The sequence below is a fragment of the Balaenoptera physalus genome (assembly GCF_965194825.1).
Source record: "Balaenoptera physalus genome assembly, chromosome: 12".
Taxonomy (NCBI): Eukaryota; Metazoa; Chordata; class Mammalia; order Artiodactyla; family Balaenopteridae; genus Balaenoptera; species Balaenoptera physalus.
In genome coordinates this window covers 17,382,110-17,392,742 of record NC_138897.1, presented here as the reverse complement: position 1 = coordinate 17,392,742, position 10,633 = coordinate 17,382,110, and positions in this window count along the sequence as shown.

Sequence of the window (10,633 nt, the reverse complement as noted above, 5' to 3'; positions counted from 1 at the left end):
ATGTGTTCTGAAGTGAGAATAAACCCAGGACCAAATGTGTTGGGGTGCATTTTCAACACACATCACTAGTTTCCTATCTCAAGGTCTTGGGTCTTTTGCCAGAGGGCTTCAGACCACGCCTGGGGCAGACCAGAAGAACCGGCACATTCATTCCTCAGGAGCAACATGTAACCAGTGAGGAACGGGAATAGGCAGAAAAGTACCCCTGATTCCTCACCTCTTCCTTGAAGGGACAATTCTGAGGTATTTGTGACCTGGTGTCTCAGAGGCTCCCCAGCAGGCTTGAGCCCTAGTTGCCCACATCAGTGACCCTCTCATGAACGTACCCTTTATTCGCCATCCTCCTACCCTGTCTCACTGCCCTACTCCCTCATGGTGCTTCTGAGATCATCTCCCAAATAAATAAGACCGTGCTCTACAAGAAAAGAGCTTTACAAGATGCTCGGCAGGAGCTGTGAATTTAGGAAATTGGCTATGAGTGAATTTCCCATGATGAGTGATCTTCAAGACCAGCTTTGTAATTTATGGGGCTCAGTGCAGAATAAAAATGTGGGGTCCTTTGTTGAACTATTTCTGAGAATTTCAAGATAATAACAGCAGAGCATTAATCCAAGGGTAGAGTCTTCTGACAGGAGGCCTGTGTGACTGCTCAGGTTGTATACACCCAAGAAGCTGACCCTGGCAAAGAAGCTGGCCCTGTCTTTCTTTATTTATTTATTTCTTTCTTCCTTCCTTTCTTTCTTCCTTCCTTTCTTTATTTTTAATTTTATTTATTTATTTATTTTTGGCCACACTGTGTGGCTTGTGGAGTCTTAGATCCCTGACCAGGGATTGAACCCAGGCCCTCAGCAGTGAGAGCACAGAGTCCTAACCACTGGACCACCAAGGAATTCCCCTGGCAGGCTTTCTATGTAAGAATTCCTACTGACAATGCTGGCACACTTGTTGAGCCCTTAATGCGTGCCAGGCAGTATGCTAAGCCCTTTAGATTGCATTATGCCATGTGTTCCTATTACAGCCCCGTGGAATAGATATCATTTATTGGACAATCTCTTCTTCTGGAGGAGGAACATATGATGAGATGCCGAGTGGGACTTTTCCTATGGTCCTGAAATCATGACTAAGGTCGAAAGCGAGAAAAAAAAAAAAAGGCACCAAGGATATCCAGTACGGTAAGCAGAATAATGGTCCCCCAAATGTGTCCACATCCTAATCTCCAGAACCTGTGAATGTTTACCTAATACAGAAAAAGGACTTTGCAGATATAATTAAGGATAAAGACCTTGAGATGGGGAGATTTCCCTTGATTTTCCAGCTTGGCCCAACTTACTCACATGAGTCTTTAAGGGAACCTCTTCTCGTTGAGGTCCATCAGGGAGATGTAACTATGAAGAATCATCAGAGAGATGCAGCATTGCTGGCTTTGACGGTGGAGGCAGTGGGGGGTCCATGAGCCAAGGCATGTGGGTGGCCTCACGAAGCTGGAAAAGGCAAGGAAACAGATTCTTTCCTAGAGCCTCCAGAAAAGAACTCAGCCCTGCTCTAGGAGAGAATGAATTTCTGTTATTTTAAGCCATTGAGCTGTGGTAATTTGTTACAGCAGCCATAGGAAACTAATACATCCACGTTCTAAAGAAAGACATCAACATTCAGCCAGGGACCTGCTCACAGAGCTCAGGGCACCATCCCCAAGCCCAGGACCCAGGTAAATGAGGCTGGGGAAGAGAGGCCATAAGCAGCAGGCTGGTGAGTGAGGGGCTTCTCCTTCCTCTTGCAAGAGAATGCTTTTCCTTCTCTAAACAAGTGAGGGAGAAACTTCCAGGAGAATCACCCCATCTGCACTGAGCTCCCAGGATGCTCTCCGCTGCTCAGCCTGAGCCCCACATCCAGACCCCACCCAGCTCTTCATAGACTGGTAACTTTCTGCTCTTGGCCAGCAGCAGGACCCTACTCTGAAAGTCGCACACGGAGGAGAGGAGGAGAGCTGTAACCGAGCAGGATCCTACAAGGCCTTCCCAGAACAGACCCCCACCCCCCCAATGTCCTCTGCCTGCCTTTTGTTTGTAGAAAAACTTTAGTCAAAGAATAAATTTAATCAGAGAAGTGAGAAAATGCAGAAAGGAAAACAGTCAAGCAAGACCAAATAATAATACTTTAGCCATTAAACGAAGCCAAGGACATTTAGTTCTTCCTCAAGGACCGCAGATAATATTCTGAGCCATGTCCTTTGAGCTGTTTGCAGATACTGAAACCACCACCAGGTGGGAGAAGTTAACTGTCTGCTGCCCACAAGCACGTAGACCCCAGACCAATTGGAACCAGAATGTTGATGATGCTGACTCCTGATTACCTCACCACCAACCAATCAGAAGAATGTCCACGAGCTGACCACGCCCTGCTCCTTGAACACTGTAAGACTCCTCACTACCCACTCCAGGGCGGGACACACAGTTTTGAGGGCGTTAGCCTGCTGTGGCCCCCTTTGCCTGGCAAATCAATAAAGCTATTCTTTTCTACTTCACCCAAAACTCTGTCTCCGCATTTCTATTTGGCACCTGTGAACAGAGGCCGAGTTTCGGCAACAGAGCTACCCTGAATAAAATGAATTAAAGCAGGAGGGAGCAAAGGGAGAGTGTCCTGGGATCATAAAGCAATACCATGTATCTTTAAGAAGATTTAACCAATAATCTGATTTTTTCTCTATAAATGATGTTTCCCCTCATTGTAAAACAAACTCATGTTCATTTGTGTTTTCCAAAGTATTTATAGAGCATAGCAAAGAAAATAAATCTAATACTACCCAGCAGCAGTCACTGTAAATGTTATGCTGTTTCCTTCTAGTCTTTTATTTACCGTATGCTCTTACACATCTATTTTTATCAAAACTAAGATTATATACAGACTTTTTCATTTAACAATAATTCTACATTAGTATCTTCCTGCATTATTAAAGATTTTTGGAAGACTTTTTTGGACAACAGCTTATTTTTATCCAACACATAGATAGTAACTTAACAATTCCTTTATTCGTAGATGTGTAGATTTGTTTCTGCTTTTTCCAATTTATTAATAATATTGTGATGAGGGTCCTTGCATTCCCACCACAGTATAAGGCAGTCCCCCACCTCATCTTTTTCTTTCCCATTTTTTTGTGAGGGAGGGGTATCTTTGGATATTTTTTATCTTTGTCATTAATCTGTCAAAAGATCATATAAGCATATATGTGTGTTTAAAGGATGGTCATGAAATTAATGCCCACACTTACCTCTCCGATTAAATCAATACAATAGAATGATAATGTTTATATCATTTAGAAAATCCCCTTCTGTGCCTCTCTGATTACATCCCACCCACCCCCCGTTAGAGAAAAACAGTTTTGTGAATATTCCTTTAGTTTTCTTCATAATTTGACTGCATATGCATAACTGACTAAACTATATATCATCTGGATGTACATAATTTTGTCCTCTTTGTGATTGGAGTTGTGTTTTTTGTTTATATTTTCTTTTAGAACTTGATTATTTTGGTCAACATTGCATTTCTGAGGTCCATTCACACAACACATGTTGCTGTATGGTGTTGTTCAATGCTGTTTCATGCAAGCCAGCAACATACCTTATCTTTTTTTTTTTTTTTAATTTAATTTTTATTTTTTTGGCTGCGTTGGGTCTTTGTTGCGTGCGCAGGCTTTCTGTATTTGCTGCAAGCAGGGGCTACTCTTTGTTGTGGTGCCCAGGCTTCTCACTGCGGTGGCTTCTCTTGTTGCGGAGCACAGGCTCTAGGCGCGTGGGCTTCAGTAGTTGTGGCGTGTGGGCTCTAGGGTGCCTGGGCTTCAGTAGTTGCAGCACACGGGCTCAGTAGTAGTGGCACCCTGGCTTAGTTGCTCTGCGGCATGTGGGATCTTCCTGGACCAGGGCTCAAACCCGTGTCCCCTGTATTGGCAGGCAGATTCTGAACCACTGCACCACCAGAGAAGTCCCCTACCTTATCTTTTTAACACTGGTATTAAACATTTAAAAAGTTGGAGTCAATTTTATGGTGACTTTTGAAAGACATGTCTAAGAGAGGAGTGTTGAGTAAATGCCCAACTTGTTGGAACAAGAGTATGTAGTTCCACAAGGTGGCAGTTGGAAAAGGAAACCACTGAGACACGCACGCACATGCAGGATCCTAGTTCCTGGACCAGGGATCGAACCCACGCCCCCTGCAGTGGAAGTGCAGAGTCTTAACCACCAGGGAAGCCCCTGACATGTGTACTTTTAAAAATCCATCATATTACTCTCCCACCACATGTGTAGTTAATACTGTAAGGTGATTGATAAAAGGAGAAAGCTGAGTGTTAACGGCGATTATTCTCATGTAGGACATGTGACTGGGTTGAATCCCTGCATAATACGATTTTCTCAGTGCAGTTTGAAAATGCCTTAGACTAAGTATAATGTCAGTGTTTAGAGACTTTTCTGCCTTAAGCTTGCTACTACGCAATAGTATAACATACTTTTTTTTCTTTCTGTTGTAGAGGACTTTTTTGTTGTGCCTTCATTTTTTTTTCCACTTGTTTTTTTTAATGTATGGTTTTAGTGAAATTCAGCATTTACATACATTCTATTTTTTTTTGGCCCTGCCATACGGCATGCAGGTTCTTAGTTCCCCGACCTAAGGGATCAAACCCGTGCCCTGTGCAGTGGAAGCCTGGAGACCTAACCACTGGTCTGCTGGGGAATTCCTTTCATTTGTTTTTTACGTTGCCTCTGAATACCCTTCCTGGTTGGCAGTAATGTTACAATATGAGGCAAGGACTTCCTGCTCCCCACGATGGGAGACAGAAAATGACAGCTGGTCCCTGGAGTTGCTGCTGGTGACAAGAGCGTGGGCATGGAACCCAGGTTTGGCCAATCATGCTCTGGGAGCTGGGACGCTCACCCTCAAGGAGTGAAGCAAAGGTGCAGTGAAAGATGATCACCAGCCGAGGCAGCAGGGCGGCCAGCTGCCCACGGTGAACGTCCAGGCCTGTGGGGCCCATATGGCAGCGACGCATCCTCGGCTGACAGTCCCTCTCAGCAGATTTTGGCAGTGTCCCCAGCTGCCGGTGCTCTTTTTGTTCCAACCCATTTCCCAAGCCTTGCTGCCCAATATTTCCATCAAATCTCTGAGCTACTGGTTATGCTTTCAATGCATTGTTTTTCCTACTTAAGTTTGCCAGCGTCGGCTTCTTTTTGTTGTCACCAAGAAACTCAGACTGTCACACTTGTCAATTATGGTGTTCACTATAATTTATTTTTTTAATTGAGCACTGGGTATTGATTAGGAACCCCATTTCTCATTAAAACACTGGTTTATGGGGACATGAGATCCACAGCATTTTGTGAAGGGTCATAAGCCATCATAGACACAGCCTATGTGTGAACTGGAAGTTCTCGGCTTCAATGCCTTTTATAAATATTGATACAAAATTCCATTCTCTTGATGTTGCCTTAATGTCTTTTACACAGACCCCATTTTGAGATCTATTCTTTAAAAAAAAAAAAAAAAATCAAACTTTCTGTTTTAGGTTTTGTGACGCTTTTGTACCCACATCCTTAGCTCAGAACCCTGGCCTGTGTTTCCTAATTCTGCTGTTTGGTCCCCAGGACATTGACCATAGAACTTCTGTTCTTTCTAGACATTGGTGATTTCTCTGAACCTGATCTCCTCCTACTAAGCGTCCCTCACCTCCAAGCCAGATCCCAGGTCTGACCTGCCTGGCACGGCATCATGGACCAGAGTCCTCTGTGGCCAAGTGCTTATGAGTTTATTACCAACGAAATATAGGTGCTTTCCGAGTGCTCTATCAGAAAAGGAGTGCATTTCCAAACAAGGAATCATCATGTTTTAATTATCAGATTGGCAGAGATTAAAAAGATTAATAATCAACAATGTTGGTGAGGGCTTCCCTGGTGGCCCAGTGGTTGGGAATCTGCCTGCCAATGCAGGGGACATGGGTTCGGGCCGTGGTCTGGGAAGATCCCACATGCCGCGGAGCAACTAGGCCTGTGGGCCATAACCGCTGAGCCTGTGCTCTGGAGCCCGCGAGCCACAACTACTGGGAGCCCCGGCTACTGAGGCCCGCGTGTCTGGAGCCCGTGCTCCGCAGCAATGGGAGCCGCCACGGTGAGAGGCCCACTCACCGCAGCAGGGAGTGGCCCCCGCTCGCTGCAGCTCGAGAGGGTCTGTGTGCAGCGATGAAGACCCAGCTCAGCCAAAAACAAAATAAATAAAATAAATAAATTTATAAAAAAAAACAATGTTGGTGAGAGTGTGGGAAATAGACCGTCATTCACTTTTGGAGAGTGTTAATAAAGTTATCTTGGAGACGAATTTGGTAATAACTATCAGCAGATTAAGAGTCCATTGCTGGTAGAATGAAAAAGTGATACAACCATTCTGGAAGCTAGCTACTTTCTTATAAAGTTAAACATGTATCTACCCTATGAACCAACAATTACACTCCTAGGTACCCAAGAGACGTGAAAACCTGTGCTCACACAATGTCACGTACAAAAATATTCACAGCAATTTTATTCATTATAGCTCAAAACTGGAAACAACCCAAGGGTATGTCACAGAAAAATACATAATTAAATTGCGGCATGCCCATACCTTCCTTTCCAGCCACTGGAACCCTACCCATCAATAAAAAGGAAGGAACTACTCATACGTACAGCAACACGGATGAATCTCAAAGGAAGCCAGACACCAGACTACATACTGTATAATTCCATTTTTTTTTTTAATCTAAAAATGTAGGCCAATCTATACTGACAGAAAGCAGATCAGTGGTTGCCTGGTGCAGGGAATGGATGGAGGAACAAACTGCAAATAGGAAAGAGGAAATTTTGGGGGTGATGACAAAATTCTGTGTATTAATTATGCTAGTGGTTTTGCAGATATAGATTTCCTCAGGTGTGTGTGTATGTATATATGTATATATTCATATGTAGTCTATTAAAACTTTTTAAACTGTACGTATTAAGTAATTTTTTTTTTTTTTTGGCTGTGCTGCATGGCATGCAGGATCTTAGTTCCTTGACCAGGATCAGACCCACGTCCCCTGCAGTGGAAGCACAGAGTCTTAACCACTGGACCACCAGAGAATTTCCTAAACTGTACATTTTAAATAGGTCAGTTTAGTGTATGTAAATTATATCTCAACAAAACTGATTTTAAAAGTTTAAGAATGCATTCCATTTGATCCAGCAATTCTGCTTCAGGAATTTACTGTACAGAAGCACACAACTGTGCAAAGATGTAAATATAAGGCTGTGAGTTGCAAGACAGTGTGTAGCCATGAAAACACTGAAAATGGCCAAAATATCCATCAGTAGGACAGTAGATAAAGAATCAAAGGCTGAGCAGCTGTTATAACCTGTAAACTCCAAGGGGCTGTATCTCCAGGCCTGGCCAATGCCTGGCACACAGTATATGTACAGACATGCAAGGAAGTTCAGGATATAGTAAGTGACCAAAAAATATCAGCTTTCAGGAATAGATGATCCCGCCTAGGGTGGAATACTCACGTTAGAGGCAGAGTTATTTTGGTGTCTTTTGGGTTCTGCAACAAGACTGAAGGTCTGGTAGGGAGACTCTGTTCTTGGGTGAGGTTGAGCCATCCCTGGAAGAGGTCAGACAGGATGAGACCACAATTTGCTACAGGGAGATCGAGAGTCACCTGCAGAGGGATGAGAACTAACTCTGCCACCATAAGAGGCTTAGCCCATTGGGGTTGGTGGCCATCAGTAGTTCCCCTGGAACCACAAATTGCTCAGTGCCAGACTCTTTCAAGTCAGTCCCAGGAAGTGGTGATGTGTCCTCAGGGTACCATAACCACAGTGCTCTGAGATATGGGGCCTCTTGGAATCGCAGCAACACAGGGCTGATGGCAAAGAAAATGGATTCCATGCCCCATCACTGAGACTTGTGCTGGTGAAGTCTCATGAGATACAGAAGCTGGTGTGGATGAGGGCAGCAAGATGAACCAGGCAGAGAGTAGAGGGCCTTGGCTCACTTGGTTATGGCCCAGAAGCTCCAACAGGTCCCATTTGGTGGGCAGAGCAGAAAAAACAGGCAGCTGTCCAATGTGTAAATCAGGCAGAACAGACCAACAGGACCCCTTGTTGGGGCCAAGAGATTCAATTCACTCTTCAACATTATCTATGTAGACAGTCATTCACTGCCTATAGATGCTTCCAAAGAAATGGCTTGCAACTGGAAAGGGCCCTTTGGTTTTCTGCCAAGGGCATCAACATCAGATTGCTCCTAAGTAACACTCATTTCCGTGTGAATCAGAAACAGAATGATAAGTGGTTTGGGGCCCTGGCTGGCTCTTAATTCCACTTCAACTCACACTCCCAGCGGGCATGTCTTAGTTGGCCAAGTTACATTCCACATCTGTCAGTGGGGCATATCTTTTTATTCCAGGGAATAGTAACAGCAATATTTCTGCTTGTTGAAGACTGAGAATGCTCAGTGTTCTTTAGACCATTGGTATGATACTGCTTTTTCTCAACATTCAGAACCCTATGGTTGGAAGGAAACCCATACTACTTTTTTAGCTTCCTGTAGTTTGGAGTTGCTTATCTTTTCTCTGCCGGGATATATTTTTCTATGGCTCATTTTTTATGCTGAATTTCCTAAACTCTTTTGTAATGCTCTTGCGAGTTCCCTCTTGAATGGATCAAGCACTTTCACCTTCTCTATCCTGGATGCTGGCTCACACTTGTCACCAGCCTTGTGGGAAGAACTGGGCTCAGCACATACCCAACAGGTTACTGCAACACTGTCTCAGGATTTGCATTTATCCTGTATCTATATATAATTTAAGGACCCCCTTGAGCTCTGAAGAGTATAGCTTTCCACCTGAGGAGGTGATTTCCAGGCAAGATGCAGGGCTCAGACCCCAAGTTCTCTGATTGATCAACATGTAAGTTTTAGTACCTTCTCTCGCTTTCTTTTGTTCTTAATTGAAAGTCTAGTAATTTACATGGTAGGCATTCTTGCACCCACCACCCAGATTTAATGCACAATAACATTTAGCCTCATTTGCTCCCAAAAATTGCAGATACAAGAGACACCCCCGTCCCTCCTCTTTCTTGCTCCTTCAGAGGTAAACACTATCATTTCTATCTTTCCCAGAATGTTTTTGTATTTTTGCTCCACTTGGTGGCTGAGGGGCTGGGGAAATGGAATCATATTCATTGCCTTTTCCTCCTTTCCTCTTCTTTTGGGGGCTTGGAGGGGCCTTTCTGAATGGGAGAAAATAAAGCCTAAGAATCAATTATTTGAGATGTGGCTTGTGAATTGTAAATAGTCTGAATTTGATTAAAAAAAAAAAGTCTTGGGTTATAGTTGAAGGGTCTGGTCCTTTAGGCAGAGCCATCGAGCCCAGAATAATATTACAACTTAAGGCAAAGAGGAATTTATAATCCTAAATTTGCCTGCAAAAGGAGAATCAAATCAATTCAAGTCTACAAGATGTTTCCAGTGTAAATTCTTTGCTCAACTCTGGTTTATGTGCGGCAGGGGTTATTAGTAAACAGTGACACAGCACCTTTTAAGGGGCTGATATATATATTATGGTAAAAAAACATTTTCTAAAGAGAATAATAGGAGACAGTCATAATCAAGCTTGAAATAGGGTAGGAAAAAATCTGAGAGCCAAAGGACGTCAGAAAAGAGCGAATTGGGATGAAATCAGGATTTGAGAGATGGCAGAGCAAAAGAGCAGCAAAGTCTGAAGAAAGATAGTAGTGAATTATGAAAGTCACGTGATAGGCTTGGTTTTATTTTCCTAAACACCTTTCTTTGAATAATTCTCATAGTCCTTAGCAGAATGTCGCTTTTGTTTTTAGACCACTTAATCTATTGATTATAATGGCAGAAAATGTAATGAAGAACAAAGATGTCATTATTCTTAAAATACCGAACCTCGCTTCCTAGAATCATCTGGTAAATTGTTGTGACAGAGTGACTCTTTCAATATCATCCAAACAGGAGCTGGATTGTAAGGTGCTCTTACTCACCAGGTTCGTTTGTCCCGTGCACAGCAAGCCAAATGTTGAGACATGGAAATTTGCAGCAGAGAAATGGTTTATGAGTCAGCTAAACGAGGAGACAGGAGAACAAATCTCAAATCGCCTTCCCTGAAGGCAAGGGGCTTGGGGTATTTATGGGATAAGGAAGCAGGGCAGTCTGAGGCGTGGGGAGCATGGGGAGGGTGGGGAAAGGGGATTGGAAATAAGAAAACGGTGAGGTAATACTTCTGTGCAGGTGTAACTAAGCTACAGGCTTCTTCACAGGACGAATATTCAGAAAATGGTGGCACCAGGGTAATCTGAGAGTGGAGGTTTTTGTCCTCTGTTATCAAAATGTCACCAAGCGGACACTTGTGCGTGCCCAGTTGGAGGGTCGGTGGTCCTAACCAGTCTTAAAAGGCTGCTGGGCAAACATCTTATTATTTAGGTTACTCGCTGCTTGGAGGACACGTGAGTTTTTGCAGCAACAATTAAAGAAAACAAGCTTGATCAGTGAAGACAGGTTACAGGTGGAATGGATCTAACTGATGATTACCCTCGGTTTCAGTGGCACCACTAAAGGA